We start from the raw sequence: 17,883 nt of genomic DNA on the forward strand, positions 1-17,883 counted from the left end.
TGTGGTCGTCATCAAAAACATCTGTCTGGCCGATACAGTACATATTAAATGAACTACCTCCAGAAGTGCGTTTTAAGAACTGCATGCTGATCGGCCTTTTTTTTTTTTTTTTTTTGAAAAAAGCATCCTGACATGACCATGTTCCTTGACAAGTTTGTACAAGAACTGAACCAAAAAAAGACAGTCGTATGGAAACATAATTCTGAAATAATCACATCGAAAGTGCTTCCACTGTGCTGTTGTGCGGATACTCCAGCCCGCGCCATGGTGCAAAATCATGTTCCATTCAACGGGTACTTTCCGTGCACGTGGTGCTACGTCCCTGGAACATACATAGATGGTAAGTTTGTGTTATGAATCTGCTATAGCCTCATTCACAAATATTTTGGTGCATGTTTATATGTTATACCACAACATGCTGTCTGATTACTTTTTAGGGAGCATGAGGTTCCTCGTCGACAAGCCCGAAGGTGAACGTACCCACTATAGTATTGTCAGGGACATGGAAATGGCCCTCAACATACAGTGCCCTAGTAACGGAGTAAAGGGTCCATCTCCTCTAATGAACCTTCAAAGCTTCAACCTTGTGCGGGGTGAGGCAGTTGATTATATGCACTGCGTCCTACTGGGAGTCACGAGACAGGTGACAGAACACTTTCTCGCTGTGCTCACCTCAGGTGAGCATTACGAGTTTGCTTATTAATCATTATTTTGCACCATTCATGTTTGCTAGCACATTGGAAGCATACGTCGGAAAGGAAAAAAAAAAAGAGAAACACTGTCAAGGAGTCTTCGAAGAGGGAATCACACACGTAACATGAAAAATGGTTAGGAGCAACTAAGATTTATTTGAACAAGAACTTTCGTGCAAGAGACTGCACTTCTTCAGGTTACACAACTAAGTGCGACACAAGTATATATAGCCCAAGAGAACAGATACAATAAAACAGGCTTCCAGAACCAAGTAAACAGAAAAAACAACCAGATGGTAATATGCATTGTATATGATTGTATATGATGCATTGCATTACTGTCTGGTTGTTTTTCTGTTTACTTGGTTCTGGAAACCTGTTTTATTGTATCTGTTCTCTTGGGTTATATATACTTGTGTTGCACTTAGTTGTGTAACCTGAAGAAGTGCAGCCTCTTGCACGAAAGTTCTTGTTCAAATAAATCTTAGTTGCTCCTAACCGTTTTTTATGTTACATTGGAAGCACTGAGAATCTAGCCTGTTGATGCTTATGCGCCAGAAAAAACTCCTGTCATTACCAGCAGTAGCACTGAATATCAGTTAATTTCATTTTAAAAGGTGCCAAGAGTCTTGCGTGTGCTTGTGTGTGAAAGTCTTAGAGTACTACACTGACACTCATCGTCATCATCTGATGCTTCCTTGCATTCCAGCCAACAAAACCACTGTAGATAAACGACTCCTGGCCATCCGACCCCCACACTGCTTTACACGACTGCCTCGGTCACTTGCAGAACGGCCACATTGGAAAGCTAGTGAGTGGCGCCACTGGCTGTTATTCTACTGCCTCCCATGCACTGCGGGCATCCTTCCCACGCAGTACTGGAAACACCTCAGTCTGCTAGTAGAAGCTACACACCATCTGCTTCGGACAGAAATTTCACCTAGGTTGCTCCGGAATGCTGGTACGTACTTCACCTACTTTTCAGTAGTCGCAGCATACAGTATCATCTATCTGTAGATCACAAGGTTCAGGTGATTCACAGTATTAATTATGCATGAGGCTTGGAAACAAATGAGAAGCGATGCCTGTGAAATTAAATAATCAGAAAATGGAACTAAATCAGCAGTGCAGTTCTGACACCAGTGCAATGGCACTGCAATGACAATGCAATGGAAGACAGTGGCAATGATGACAACTTTACACAACAAGCTCCGTGTCGGTTCTGCTCAATGTTTTTAAATTTACTGCGCTTAATGGCATGCTTTGTTATTGTAATTACTAAACATTGTAGTTAGTGAGCACTATTTCCCCTAGCCAGTACCTAAATGTGATTATGCCCTACCCATACTATACTGAATGCAGATAATAGCTAGAATGAATATATGACTGCTAGAAATTCGGTGATACATTTTTTTTTATTCTATAGATACTGCTAAGGTGCGGATGGTTGGCGCTCAAAGCAGAAAAGTAAACTACTGTCACTCAGTCTGTGGGATCTGGGATGTGGTAGTAGTTCATTGGACAGATTCCGGATTCATGTGTTCCTTGAATATTTAATGGTCTATGCTTTATTCCCATTTGTTCAACTGACTCGCTCTCTACAAATGCATAACAATAGCCGCCAAATCAAGAAAAAAAAATTGATTAAGATGTGTTGCATTGACTTGTTTATTGGACGGTGAAACATAAAATTTCCTGTTTGAGGGGCTTCCTGAGCGTAGCATTAGCAGGTCGTTGCTTAGTCGAATGCACTAGAATATTGTGTTCTTCTTTTCAGATGACTTGCTGAGAATGTTCGTCTCTCGCACAAGAAGACTGTATGGTGATAGTAGCATGACTTACAACGTTCATCAGTTGCTGCATCTGTCAAAGGGAGTCGAGTTCCTCGGTCCATTGTGGGCACATTCTGCTTTCGTATTCGAAGGCGGCAATGGAGTCTTGCTAAAGAACATAACAGCAGCAAAAGGCATGCCACACCAGATCATTGAGCGAGTGCTGATGTCGCAACAGTTAGATGTGCTCCTGACAATTTTGCCAATCTCAGCAACTATTAAGAAAATGTGCCTGTGCATGCTCGGCAATGAGCCGTTGAAGAACTTTGAATATGTTGGTGAGTCATGCATGCTTGGCACTCCAAAACATGTTGTGCAGTTCAGTCATAATTAACTGGAGGCTCTACAGAACATAACAAATGTGCGTGTGTCGGCTGCCCTTGAATACTACCGTTTTGTTCATGAGAGCAAATTATATCACAGCAGTACCTACGCTAGAGCTACGAAAAGTGACAGCAGTGTGATTGTTTCGAAAAGTGGGGAGTATCTAAAAATTTAGCGGATACTTCTGATCTCAGTTCAAGGCACCCAAAAGTGCTATCTTGTGTGTATCAAGATCATTGAGAGCAGTACCACACCTGTGACATTTCCAGCGCACATAAAGAGCTGTTTTGAGTCGCAAATCCGAGCTGTCACAGTGATTCAGCCAACAGATATTTTAGGTCCTTGTCTTTTTATGGATTTTGCAACCGAGGATCTCTCATACTTGTGTCTGCTACCCAACAACAGTGAACGTGACTAGTCCAATAAGTTACTGCTTTTGCATCAGTATTGCTTTCAGCCTGAGTGTACACCGAAAGCTATATTGACTGTCTAACATGGAAGCCAAGCATGGAAGCCACAGATAGATATAGTGGAAAGAAGGTGGTGCAGTCATGCTCATGCCATACTGTTGCACGACAATAGTTTCCTTTATATATATTGTGGTTTTTCTGATTTTCATATTGTTTATTTTGCGGGTTCAATCACACATAATTTACTGTGCTACTGCCTAGGTAATACGGTAATACCTGAGCCTCGTACCTTGAATGCATCTTCAAATTACAGAAAAGGTGTGTGCGAATCTGGCAACTGAGCGCATTTTTCCATCGACTGGATATTCCGCCGTTTCCTGGTCTGGTTCGTGAACGTCCTTTCCTAGTGATCAGCTCAACGGTTGTTACTAATTTATCATTTAAGAATCCAATATTTCAGTGGTGCAACAGATTAAACAATGATGTTACATTTAACTACTATATTTTGTATTGACCAAACAATGTGTATGATACAGGATTGATTACTTGTTTTGTTGCCTATATAGTAGAGCACATGTGTACATATGAATTGATCGTATCTGTATATTTATTTGGTTCTGTTGTTGTTCATTGTTATCTTATTAGATGAGTTCTATGTTGCAGGTTCCCGACTATTGCTTGTGGTATTGAACCTGTATCTCATAACTTTTGACCTGTGTGTGCATCACATGCTTGTTTGAACAATTCAAATAAAAAATCTTAGTCTATCTGTGTCATGCTAGCCACGCAGCAATTTCGCACAGCTAGTGTGTGCATCACGTACTGCTTGCGAGACGGTTGTCTGAAATCGCCTGTCCATGCAGTTACGCAGTTTTTTTTATAACTGTGTTTGTTTTACATAATGTTTATAAGTCCCAAACGTCGCCACACCAGCATTGGACAGCTGTTTCGGGCTTATTGGGCCTTCATCAGCAATGCGTAGGTGGGCGACGTTTATATTATATTATATATATATATATATATATATACATACATACATATATATAAACTGCAGAAGATGAAAAATCAAACAGCCGCGACGTGGAATATGAGCGAAAGGAAAGGGGACACAGCGACGGATTTGAGGTGTTAATAGAATACAAACGAAGGTTTATTTTACATAATTAAAACATTATTTAGGAAAATGGGGAAGTGTCGACGTTTCGGAGGGAAGCTCCGAAACGTCGACATTTCCCATATGTCGACCCCGGCATGGTAATTTCCCTTTGCTTTTTTATAACTGTGTTTGTTTTACATAACTACATATATATATATGTTTACTGATCGAGCGTGCCACAATCCCAGCTGTGGACGGCCGTTTCGAGCTTCTCGGCTCTCATCGGCACAGCGTAGGGATGTGACACGCTCTTGGGTCGGCACAAACACTGTGTCTCTGCAAGACATCAATGTTCCAGGGTGTTAGCAACACCTCTGGAGGCCGCTGTGCAAACCCAGTAAGTACAGATACAAATCTGTGCCGATGAGAGCCAAGAAGCTCGAAACGGCCGTCCACAGCTGGGATTGTGGCACGCTCGATCAGTGAACATATGCCTCACGTGCAGCCATGGAGCATTTGCTCATTTTTATATCTGTATACAGGGTGTCCCAGAAAACGTGTCATTGAATTATAATAAAAAAACTACGCCACCTAGAATCATGCGGTCAACAGCATTTGTTCTTATTAGGTTTTTGCCACCTCCTAATGTGACTGCCATGTACTCCAAGTTTAATTATGTAAATATTTGCGAACTGAACTCAGAAATTTGCCAAGTAAAGGTCACTTTTTTACCCCACCAATGTGAAGAGCGTACCGAATTCACTCAAATGCATGATAATTCACAGTGATACTCACGAGCTATCCCGTCGGAAAAAATAGCCGAATATCATGCTTTTCGGAGCACCGGACCATAGCGCGCGATGACTTTTTGAGCGCAATCGCTCGCAGTGCGACGAAAGGAGGTTCCGAAGCCAGCCCACAGAGTGATAGTAGAAAAAGTAACAGTTCCTAAAATTGGGAGAGGGAAAGCATTATCGCAGCGAAAGTCGGACGTGATAAGCCGTGCCTGTTTTATCTCTTTCTGCGATGTCGGGGAGGGCTGGGTTTCCAACCTCCTTTCGTCGGACTGACAAAGATTGCGCTGAAAAATTCATCGTGCGCTATTCTGTGCGACCTCCATAGAGCATGATGTTCGGCTATTTTTTCCGATGGGATAGCTTTTGAATATCCCTGTCAATTATCATTAATTTGACTAAATTAGACACGCTCTTCACATTCGTGGGGTAAAAAAGTAACCTTTACTAGGCAAATTTCCGACTTAGGCTCGCAAAAATTGACATAATTAAATTTACGTTACACGACATTCACATGAGGAGGTGGCAAAAACCCAGTAAGAACAAATGCCATTGACCGCATGACTCTAGGTGGTGTAGTTTTTTTTATTATAATTCAATGACACGTTTTCTGGGACACCCTGTATATATACAGTTACAGTTATATATATATACAGTTAACTTAAATCGGGCTCTTTTTTTCCTGTGACTACAAGGATCGTAGGTCCACATATCGATGTGTGAAATCGCGCACAACCACCATTGAGGTCGGTACGCATGCTCTATGGACTCTGAAAGGTCATCGTCACACACGCTGTATGTAATCCGTACGCCTACCATAGAAGTCTGTACACTTGCTGCACGGACCGCTATGGAGGTTAACACGCTGTATGGCTTCCGTACGCCCACCATAGAACTCCCTACAAGATGCATGGATTCGGTAAGCACACCATAGAGGTCCGTAGTTCCCGTGTTTGAAGTCTGTGCGCGCTCCATACCAATTCCATACAAAGTCATACCCTTCTGTAGCTTTCCATATCCTTTCCGTTCAAAGTCGTAAGAATTCATACCAATCCATACATATTCTGTATGGAAAGTTATGGATTTTTCTAATAGGGGAAGTTACCGAATCTAGTCACTAAGCTCAGGTGGTGCACTGTTGATAAAAATAGACTTCGTTTAGCATGATCTTAGAAACCATACTTTAACAGAATATTTATGTAATATATTGAACATATGTATCCATTCTTTTCTCTTCACTCATCTGCTTTCATGTTTACGGGTTACTTCCTCAGCGGAGCCTGAAACCCCTGGTGTGAGACAGTATGATCACTGCAACCCACTATTCAGAGCAGACAAATGCTGTGCAGCCTTCTTCCAGATTCCTCTTTGCAGCATTGTCTTGCCTACCATTCGGGCTCTGTATATTGTTCACAAGTTTTTTTTTGTTAGTTGATTTCAGTTTACTTTATCATGTGCACAAATATGATATTGAGGGGGACATTTTCTTGTTTACACCTGAATAAGCTAGGATGCTTTTAAGAGGTGCAGACTTCTGTTCCTTATCTTATAATCATTAATTCATTATTCACCGGAACTGGAGTTGCATACTGTGTTATTCAATTTCTTCCCTCAAACCAGGGCGGCCCATGTGCATGGCAGCTGAAGTCTTTCACCAGGGTAACATGCCAGAACAACTCCAGCAAATGCTCTGCAGTTCACCTCTAAAATAAAGAAACCTACGTTTGATGCACTATGTCGTCAGGAGATTTTGTTCCTGCTACAACTCTGCACTTTCTTTTACATTACCAAAAATGACCTTACCAACCATTACAATGTCAGTGGTGTACTGCTGTGTTCAACCAGTTCAACTTGCTGTGGGCATCCTGCATTAATTGCAAAATGTAGGGCATGTTACGTGACTGCTGGGGCTTTTGCTTCTTTCCAGGTACCTCAACTGGTGACTTCGAGCTCATGTAACACAATAGTATAAGGTGGCAATGAAGCACGCGAGCTGGTGTCGTTAGTTTGTGTCAGTCGTATACGACTTATGAGAAGCTCGCCCCTAGCCACCAGGTGGCGTCACCGTCGCGTCTGGGGACGACTTTTTTCGCGACTTTTTTCCGTGCGCGGTGGGTTGGCGCGTGGGCGGAGGGCTGCCCGTGCACTTACCGGTGGGCAGCGCGTGGGCGGAGGGCTACCCGTGCGCTTATCGTCGCGAATTTTTCCACCCGAGGCGACTTCACTTGCAACTTTCTTTTTTCTGTGCGCGGTGGGTGGCGCGTGGGCAGTTTACATGCAAGTACAGATATGCACGCTGACAACCCCGGCAAGCGATGCCACCTTCGCACCTGGGCCGACTTCATTCGCGATTTTTCCGCCTGGGCCGACTTCACTCGCAAATTTTTTCCCGCTACAACAACTGTGTGGTGGGCGGCTTGCATGCAAGTAAAGACATGTACACTGGCAACCCCCCAAGCGATGCTACCGTCGCACCTGGGCCGACTTCATTCGCGAGGTTTCCGCCTGGGTCGACTTCGCTCGCAACTTTGTTGCGGTGGCGCATGGGCGGTTTACATGCAAGTAGGGACATGCACACTGGCAACCCCGTCCGTCCTTGGTCCACTTCTATTTCTTATCTATATCTATGATCTACCCCTCTCCATAACCTCACATATAAATCTTTTTGCTGATGACTGCGTAATATATCATGCAATCTTTTCTCCATCTGATGTCTCAGTTTTACAGAAGGATTTAGACGCTCTGACTTCCTGGTGTCAAACTTGGCTCATGTCACTGAATGCTAATAAATGTAAATATATGTTGATCAGTCGTAATAACAGCCCCACTAATTCCTACTTCCTTGGTAGTACAAAACTGGATAATGTAAATACTTACAAGTATTTAGGCGTGCATATTACAAATAAACTCTCCTGGGACTTTCATATTAATTCTATAGTAACGAGAGCTAACCAAACACTCGGTTTTATTAAGCGTAATTATTCAAAACCCCTTCTGACCTCAAATGCACGCTCTATATTTCATTAGTCCACCCAAAGCTTGAATATGCTTCGTCTATATGGGACCCTCACCATGATCATCTGACCTCCAAATTAGAGGCGCTACAAAATCGAGCCGCCCGCTTCATTCTGCTCGCCGTGTCATCGCTCGTCTTTACTTACTTCATAAATTTTACTATCATAACACTCTTCCTAGATACTCTCTGTTTTCACCTCTTCATGACATATCTTATTACCTAGATCACTCTGAGAAACTATTCATCCCATTTAGCAGTACAAATTATTATGCTAACTCCTTCGTCCTTAAGACAGCTAAGGACTGGAAGAACCTGTTCACCTCCACCGTCGCTGAACGTGATCCTACGAAGTTTCGGAAGATACTGGAAGCATTATATTTATAGTCGATGCATCATGTACCACTCCCCTCTGTTATTATGTACGACCTAAGGGTAAATAAAGAAAGAAAGAAACCCCACCAAGCAATGCTACCATTGCACATGGGCCGAGTTCATTCACGACTTTTCCGCCTGGGTCGACTTCAATGGCAAATTGTTTTCCCGCTACAACAACTGTGTGGTAGGCGGTTTACATGCAAGTATATGGACATGCACGCTGGCAACCCCGCCAAGCGATGCCACCATCGCACCTGGGCCGGATTCATTAGCGATTTTTCCATCTGGGTAGAGTTCAATGGCAAATTTTTTTTAGCGACAACAGCTGCGCGGTGGGCGGTTTACATGCAAGTATAGACATGCAAAGAACAGTCATACATAAAAGTTCATGTGGAGATATATTTATTAATTGCAATGGTGTAATGCCAATCTATGAACGGGAAAAATCCAGCCGAAAAAATCAGAAGAAACACATTACACAATACAATTCACGTAATAAAGAATATACTTACTTATTACAGGTATGATGCAATAGCATTGAAGAGGCATCATACAGAAAGAATCAAACACAATATTTTTTATTAACGGTACTCATACACATAAGTTTTCAATGCATCAGAATTGAAATAGAATAGCACATTTAATCAAAGAAGATATTCTTAATCAATATGATTACAATCAAAATTACAAGTTTTATTATAAAAAGTCTAATATTCCTATACGTGAGCACCATCATTGCAATAGTTGAGTTTTAATTTCAATTACAAGTTCTGATAGATGTAAGTAATTTCGAGCACAACAGAGACCATGAAAGACCACAAGAACACAGACGGACGACACGAACACAAGAGGAAATAAAATCTATAACGAAGGACACTACATTTAGTTGAAGAAGACAACCTTAATCAATACGATTACAATCAAAATTGTCTTATTATAAAAAGTCTGAGACTTGATCACCATTATTGCGACACTAATAATTTCATCGTTATCACGTTTCTTAGTAAGTGCTATAAGGAATTTCGACCACAACATGAAATCTAAGTTGCATATGTTTTGTTCCAACATGACACAACTTTTAATTAATCAATTTCTTATTAAGTGAATAGTACAGACGTCAGGAAATAATGAGAAACAACACAACACGATCAATAGCTAGCACTAATAGAGAGCCAAACCTGCGCATTATCCAACATGTAAACAACAGATACATGTAGGAATATAATAGCGAAACAATCTATCAAAATGAGAAACATTACAAATTTAATAACTTCCAACTGTGACTAGCAGAGACTTAAAGGTACTGTAAAGCAGCAGATATGTAATGTCATCAAATATATCCATTCGATAGCACATGCCTTCAGTACTCTCACGCCACAATTTTCGTCTCAATTGCGGTCGTAGTTTTCGAGAAATTTAAAATGGAGAATTACGGGCAACACTGTGTTTAAGGGTACACCACCGTTGTGTTGCCCGCTATCTACGGCGGCAATTTATATCGCATGTCAATAACACTGGGTCGGACGCAGCGACACCTACGTCACATCGCCATGTGAAACCGAAACTGATCTGTGTTAGACCGTCCATGAGTGTGCACCATGTGCGAACTTCCAGGTCTTAGTCGGCTTGAAAGGCGAATTTTGCAATTGATCCAGGATCTGAACTTTTCAAGCTACGACCAGCTAGAGGCCAGTCAGTCTAAATGTGTCACAGAGAGATAGTGACGACATCGACAGTGATGATTCGCTGCCGCCTTCACCTGGTCTGGGACCGCGCGGTCACCGAAACTGATAAGCTGTGACCTGGCACATGTTATATGCATTTTTCATGATTCGTGTTACATATAACGGTGGTAGACTAGTACTATAAAACCTTCACATTATACAGGTGCAGCTGTGATAACTGCACGGAAATGCCAACGGACTTCAAGTGTCTGTGCTGCCAAGAAGTAGCAGAGGTCATCGCAAATCAGCCAGACGCATGCATTATGAGACATGATGATTTTGCAACACTCTGCCTTAAGGTGGAGTCACCCCAATAGAATCTCTATGGGGCTCGTGCTGTCGAGGTTATCTCTAAAACGGCTGCACATACGGAATCGAACGGCATGCAGATAATAACATAAGAGGTACCGCATGGAATGACACATTTTTCAATCCCGTGCGGCGCTTGGTTGAATTTATACAAATTTTTGTTTCTCTTTATATGAATGCATGGAGGTCTATGGAGAGAACGTAAAAATGTTGACTAAGGTTTCCCTGTGGCGGCCGATAGGCTTGAAAATGGCGGTACTCGATATCTTGATGGAGTAAGCTGTTTGCAGTTATAGGAATTTGTGCAGAAATGCTGGTATCTGAGCATAGGGTGGAAATTCCTATAAAGCAGGTCTCCTCGTGCATTCCTGAGCTGCTGTGTGTGTGTCTGTGTTTCTTTTTTTTTCTGATTTCCAACGTCATCATGGCATGTCTGGACTTGTTTAGCCGTGTCTTTCTTGTTGCAATCTTTACCCGTCGCTAGTATCTTGTTGTTGTCATGTTGTGTTAGCCGTTGAGTTTTGTAGCGATGTGCGGTGACTCTGCAATTATTCCTGAGCGCTTCGTCTTAACCCTTTTCCCTGCTCGCTTAAGATAATTTGTGTACCCTTGTCCTGTGCTTTCTTTACGCAGCGACAATGCGACTGTGTATGTAGCATTATGCAAGAATTATCTGATAGCAGAAATGGGTGTCTTTTTCTCAGTTTATTAGCGTATGCTTGGGTTTTTGAAGTCATAGCAATTCCAGCACAAGTGCGTGCAATTTTTCGCTGCTCTTTCCTCCTTTCACTGCTTTTATGCAGAAGAAAGCCGCTTTGTAAAGCTGAATTCATCAGAAGTGGGTTTGTTTGTCTGTTGTTAGATGTTGTTAGGAGCTCGGTATGTTGAAGAAGTAAGCCGTTTGCAGTTATAGGTATTTGTGCAGAAACGCTTGCATCTCAGCGCAGGGTAGAAATTACTATGAAGCACGCCACCCCCAGTGTAAATTAATTATTTTGGATGTGAGTCTGCTTCACTGCATGACAGGACCGGGTAGGCAGAAATGGCAAGGGAGAAAAACGTGGAGCGCTTGATTGATAGTAATCCAAGTAATAGCGCAATTATAGTTTCCATATAAAGTAGAATTTTAAGGTTCCTAAAATTATAGTTGAGCTTATTAAGAGTAGTACGGGCTTTTTGTGATAGTTTTTCTAAACTGCAATGCAAGAATGAAAATCATTAATATAGTAGGAATGCAATTACATCATGTATCTGTTGCCATAAAGGCGTTCTGTCTTGTGCTCCGTCGTACGCGAATGGAACTTTGCCCCCAGGCTTTCGCGCCTTTTTGCTCGCAGGTGTATCCTCAGAAAACGAGTATATGAGCATAGAAAAGGTTGTGCGCCATGTATTACATAAGCCTGGTGATGATGTTGAGTGTTCCAGGGTCTCAATTATTATTATTTTAAAGAGCAGTGGTAGTTTACTGCTGTTGTGATTTTAATGATTGAAAGTAGCATGGTACCATGATAAGCCTTTGGAGTGAAAATGCTTAATCGCTAAGATCAGCATTTATGCACGGTGCTCTTTTTGTCAAATTTTAATGGTAGAGTTAATATCATTAAGAGTAGGACAATGGAAATAATCTTGTGATTCAATAAATAATAGGAGAGTTTGTCTTTGCCGCTGCCTAGCCCCACTCTGCATCTCTTCAGACAGGGTGTGATGATGTCATGCAGTGGCTCTATGTTTCAGGTGTCTGTAGCAATGCATTGACCGTTACTGGAGAAAAAGTGCAGCATCAGAAAATGGGTGGAAAATCAGAGGTTGGTCGATGGTGCGCATTGTCCTGAACGAATTTACAATGAGCATTGTTTTTGAATAAGAGGAGTGTGTGTGTGTGTGTTTGGAAATAGTTTGATGCTGGAGAGTGTGTTTTCCACTTTGTTCAAGTGTTTCTTTGTGCTTTTTTTTTGTTCCTTGTTGTCTGACAAACATGCGATTTTTCCTGGTGTGACAGCGTTCGTTGAGCAATGTCCTGACATGCCCAGACCTGTTCTGTCTTATGATGCATGCTTTCCTTCTGTATGTAGTTCTGTATATTTTTTTCTTTTTGACAAGAAACATTCTTGTCGAAGCACTGTCTTGACGATGTCGATAGAGCTGTCCTGAATGGGAGTAGTGCTAGAAAGATTCTCAATAATTGTGTGATTCAATTAGTTCAGAGGTTAACCGCAAGGGGGGCAGGTGTGTGGCTTTATTCAGGAAGAACAAAGTGTGATTATTCAGTTATCTGCCTGGCTGTCGGATGGGACGGATATGTCTCGCTGAGCTCGTCATATTTAGCCATTGATGGTGTTACTTGTTAGGATATTTTGTTCTTTTCTGTATTTGTAAATCTCATGTACTAAGACTTTGGGATTGAAGTGCTTAATTCCTACGATCAGCTTTCATGCATGGTGCTTTTCTGCAATACTTTTTCTGTTTCCTATGCAATCATTATAGTAGAATAAAGGAAATATGCCCCCTGTCTAGAGCCCTGTCTAGAGTCCCCTGTCTAGAGCGTATGCGTCCTTGAGCCCTGCAGCTGCATGCCTGGGTGATGACGTCATGCCTCGGCTCTATTGTTCCAGGTGGACCTTGTCGAGAGCAGTTGGGTTGGGCGTTAGTGGAAGAAAACTGTGTAGCCCTGAGACAATAGGATGACGTCACGACCAATGAGCAAAGCCCACAGAGGGTGCAAGGATTCACTTTTCTCTTGGCCACTGGCGAGTGTGGACGCGTTGATTCTGCTACTAGCAATTGTGTTGGCCGTTAGTGGAAAAGTGTTGCCTCGTGTGGGATACAGTTTGCCTCTGACGGGGTACGGATGTGTGGTTCATCACTGGTGAATGGTGTGCGACGATTCTGGTGGATTTTGTGTCGAGCGGATTTACAATGAGGCAATGCAGTCTATGTGAAAATACTCGGATGATGGTGAGTGTCTTCTTCACTCTGTTCAAGTGTTTTTCTGTGTTTGCCTTCCTCTGTTGGCTAGCAGTCGTGCGATTTTTCCTCGTGTGACAGCGCTCGTTGAGCAATTTTCTGACATGTCCAGACCTGCATGCTTTCCTTTGTTGACGCAGCTAGCACTATATTTTTTTCTTTTTGGAACGAGAAACAACCATGTTGATCGTTCTTGTCTTGATGATGACGCTAGTGCTGCCGCACTCTTAATGTGAGTGGGAATAGTGCTAGAACGATTCTTAATAATTTTACAATTAAATTAGTTCAGAAAGTAACTGCAAGAGGGACAGATGCATGACTTTATAGAGAAGAAAAAAGCATTATGATTCAGTTCTGCACCTGGCTGTCTGATGGAATGGACGCATCATCGTCCTGCGCTCCTCATGACTGCTGTTGCGGTGGACAGTAGGCTGATTTGTTGTGTAACTAATTATTTCGCACGTGATAACTTTGTCCCCGCTTTGTTTGCGATTTTCATGCCCATGCATGATGGGCGCTGGTTGCTGTTGTACCTGTAAGGGCATCCCCGCCATTTTCTATCTTCCGCAAAAGCTGCCTTGGGAATGAGAGTAGCGCTGGCATGATTCTTAATAAGTTTGTCATGAAATTAGTAGAGAAAGTAACCGCTAGGTTGTGCAGATGCGCGACTTTATAGAGGAGAAAAGCATTACAATTCAGTTCTGCGCCTGGCTGTCGGATGGAGCACAATCATGGTTCTGCGCTCCCCGTGACTGCTGTTGTGGTGGACTGTTTTGCTTCTGTGCCTGATTCTTTTTCTTGTTAGCTTTTGATGGTGTCCCTTGTTACCATATTTACTCTTGCTTTCACAGCAGTTGGCATTCCTCTGTATTATAAGTGTTTTTCTCCTTGCATGTCCAGAGCTGTCCTAACCTGCCCAGACATGCCATGATGACATCACAGCTGACGTCACAGGATGTGCAGAACTGGTGGCGCCACCTGGTGCGATGCTTTGCAACTAAGTGGTCACCGGCCTCTGTGAACCGTCGCCCAGCGATGGTCAGCGGCCGTTCCGGACCACTTTCTTCAAGATGGCGTCGTTGATCTTCAACTAAACTCCTTCTCTCAACTCTATTTCTATCTCTTTTTCTTCTTTTTTATGACCACGATTATCCGGAAACACACAACTGGTCTGGACACGAGTTAGATGCTCCCCGAGTTAGGTGCTGATTACTCTGGGGGGTCCCAATTAGCTCTAAGTGCTATTTTAATCGTGTTTTGGCCACATGTGTGTTTCCGGATAAACTTGGTCAGTACTTACTACTTACATTGACACGCCACACGAGAGGGAAAGGGTTACAAGCCGTCGGGTGACCTCATTTTTGATAAGATAGCTCTGATTCTCGCACTCACCGGGCGTGTTTGTTCCGTGGGTAAGGCTTGTAACCTTTTCCCCTCTCGTATGGCGTGTCAATGCAACCTCGTTTCTTCGCAGCTTTGCGCTGAAACTACGAGCCGTCAAAAAAGAGGCGGTGCCAAGGGCTCATTTCCACGGATTTTCGGCGAATTTATTTCGGCAATTGCCATTGCATTACGAGTGGTATTATGTGCTATACTGAGTAAAATGACCACGGGGAACCCATTTCCGCAAGGAAAACGTTAGGTTGCCTTGGGAAATTTCAGAGTTCAATTCAAAAAAATTAACTTTCCGTCTATTGAAATGAAATAAAAATATTACCAATATGTAGCAAAAGTTATTGGCAGAAAATATCCCTTAACCGCATGTCTCTTCGGCGCCTACGTTTTTTACTATGAATTTCTATCATGGTTGGCGTACCACTCTGTATACACTGATAGCTCAGTAACACATGATAGTTCGAGCGCGGCTTTCTTCATCCCGGATGAAGAACTGGGGCATGGTTTTAAATTCCCCGATGCAGTGTCCTCGAGAAGCCAAACTGTTCGGTATCCTGGCAGCACTGGAGCATATTGCTACGAATCATCATCGCGAAACTTCCAGGGCAGGCACGAAACGGTACATCTCATCCCCGCGCATGCTGAAGAAGAAGCAAGAAGCTTCCAGACACATCGCCTGCTCTCTGGCAAACGCACGTGCTGTTTCTAGACTTTTCGGCGCGACGCTTAAATGCTTGTGCGCTCCAAGCTGGAGCATTCATTCTTTGGACTTAGTTGTGTTCAGAGAGCTATCACTCTTGTGTTTTGCTTCCAAGTAGTCTTAGTTGTGTTCAGAGAGCTATCACTCTTGTGTTTTGCTTCCAAGTAGTCTAATAAACCGTTCGCTGTTTATTCGACGACTCGCCGACCCATTTCGCTTCGTGACATTTCTGGTTGAGGTGCGGGGCATCCTTTGTCCAACGGCCTGGAAGACCAACTGCGACAAAGCAGAAGACAGCTTGGTCTGCCTGCAGAATTCGGTCCATTAGAACCCCCTAAACGCAAGAAGAAGATGACTGCAGAGACCAGTACCAAACTGGCGCAACCTGTTGCCATGCCCATAGCCCCTGCACGGTCGCCGAAGACATTCAGTGGGGAGCATTACGACGACGTGGACGATTGGGTCGACCACTACGAGCGGATCGCCAAGTTCAACAACTGGAGTGACGACCAGAAGCTCGTCAACGTCTATTTCTCCCTGGAAGGCACCGCGAAGACATGGTTCGAGAACCGGGAGACTTCGCTCACGTCCTGGGACGTCTTCAAAAGCAAACTTCGCGACGCGTTCGCTTTTCAACAACGAGCTGAACGCGCTGAACATCTGCTCCAGAGACAGTTCCAGCTGCCAAACGAAAGCGTTACAGGCTTCATCGAAGATGTGTTGTGGCTCTTCCAGCGAGCTGACCCCAAAGCATGCGAGGAGAAGAACGTTCACCGACTCATGAGGGGCGTAAAAGAAGAAATTTTTCGCGCCCTGGCCCGGGATCCACCCGCCACGACCGACGCTTTTCTGGACGAAGCCGTCCGCATTGAGAGGACCCTGCTCTCTCGCGCTACCGTCGACCAACGACACCAGGGCTACGAGGCTTTCTCCACGACCGCTGGCCTCGACGTCGGATCGCTCAGACAGCTGATTCGAGAGGTGGTACGCGAAGAAGTACGAGCTCTCCTCTGTCCTGAGAAGGCTCAAGACCCTTTGTCTTCGACCGGTGCGATCATCAAGGACGAGGTTTAGCAGGCAATCCAGACATCGTCAACAACCAACCCCGACGCCGAAGTACCGAGACCAACCTACGCCGCCGCTCTGAGACAGGTGCCACCTACTCGTCCATCGTACTACGGAAACCGTTGGATGCCTCCTCGGCCTGTCCAACCTACTTCGAGCGTCCCGCCACACTCTCAGCCGTTTCGCAAAACGGACGTTTGGCGAACTCCCGACTTCAGACCGCTCTGCTACCACTGCGGAGAGGCCAACCACGTCTATCGCCGATGTCCCTACCGACGCCTTGGCCTTCCCGGTTTTTCACCCGACGCCCCCGCCCCCAGCGCGGTAGTCGCCCCGCCGCAATTAAAGACTATCTACGGCAGCAGAATGCTTCTGGTGGCTCGCGACGCGACCTGTCCCCGAGCGTCCCCCACCGCAGCAGGTCGCCAGGAAGAGCACGTTCACCATCACCAGCAAGACGACCTGTGTGGCGCAGTCCTAACCGGGAAAACTGAAGACTGCAGCTCCGGGAGGTGAACATGCGGACCGACGACAAGTTACAATTCCTCCAACTCGACGAACAGCAACGCAGCACCAACACTACGCTCGAAAAATTACCAATAACCTGAAAATACTCATCGACGGCCATGAGATGATTGCGTTAATCGATACCGGAGCCGACGACTCTGTTATAAGTGGTAGGTTGGCTAAGAAGCTTCGGAAGGTGCAAACGAAGTGGGATGAGCCTGACATCGGCACTGCTGGTGGACACGTCGTAACACCGACTGGCCGAAGCACGGCAGCCATGTAAGTGCGTGACATCCAGTAAGTCGTCACCTTTGCCGTCTTGCCGAACTGCCCACGGGATGTAATATTCGGAATGGACTTTCTAGTCGAAAACGAAGCAATCATCGATTTCACAAATGGAGTTATCGCTTTTAAAACGCCGGAAACAGCATAAGACAAGTGGTGGGCACGAATAACCCCGGAGAAACGCGCAAACACGGACGTAACCGCCGTGACCACTCAGCACGTCAACCTACCTCCCTTGTCGTCAGTACTTGTGACCGCTACGTGCGACAGAGCACAGACTGGCTGTTTGTTGGCTGAAGGCAACACGCAACTTCTCCTCGAACGAGGAATTGGAATAGCAAGAGGAATTGTGCCCATAGGAAACGAAATATTCGAACTCCTGGTCACAAATTTTC

Source organism: Ornithodoros turicata, chromosome 3 (assembly GCF_037126465.1).
Source record: "Ornithodoros turicata isolate Travis chromosome 3, ASM3712646v1, whole genome shotgun sequence".
Lineage (NCBI taxonomy): Eukaryota > Metazoa > Arthropoda > Arachnida > Ixodida > Argasidae > Ornithodoros > Ornithodoros turicata.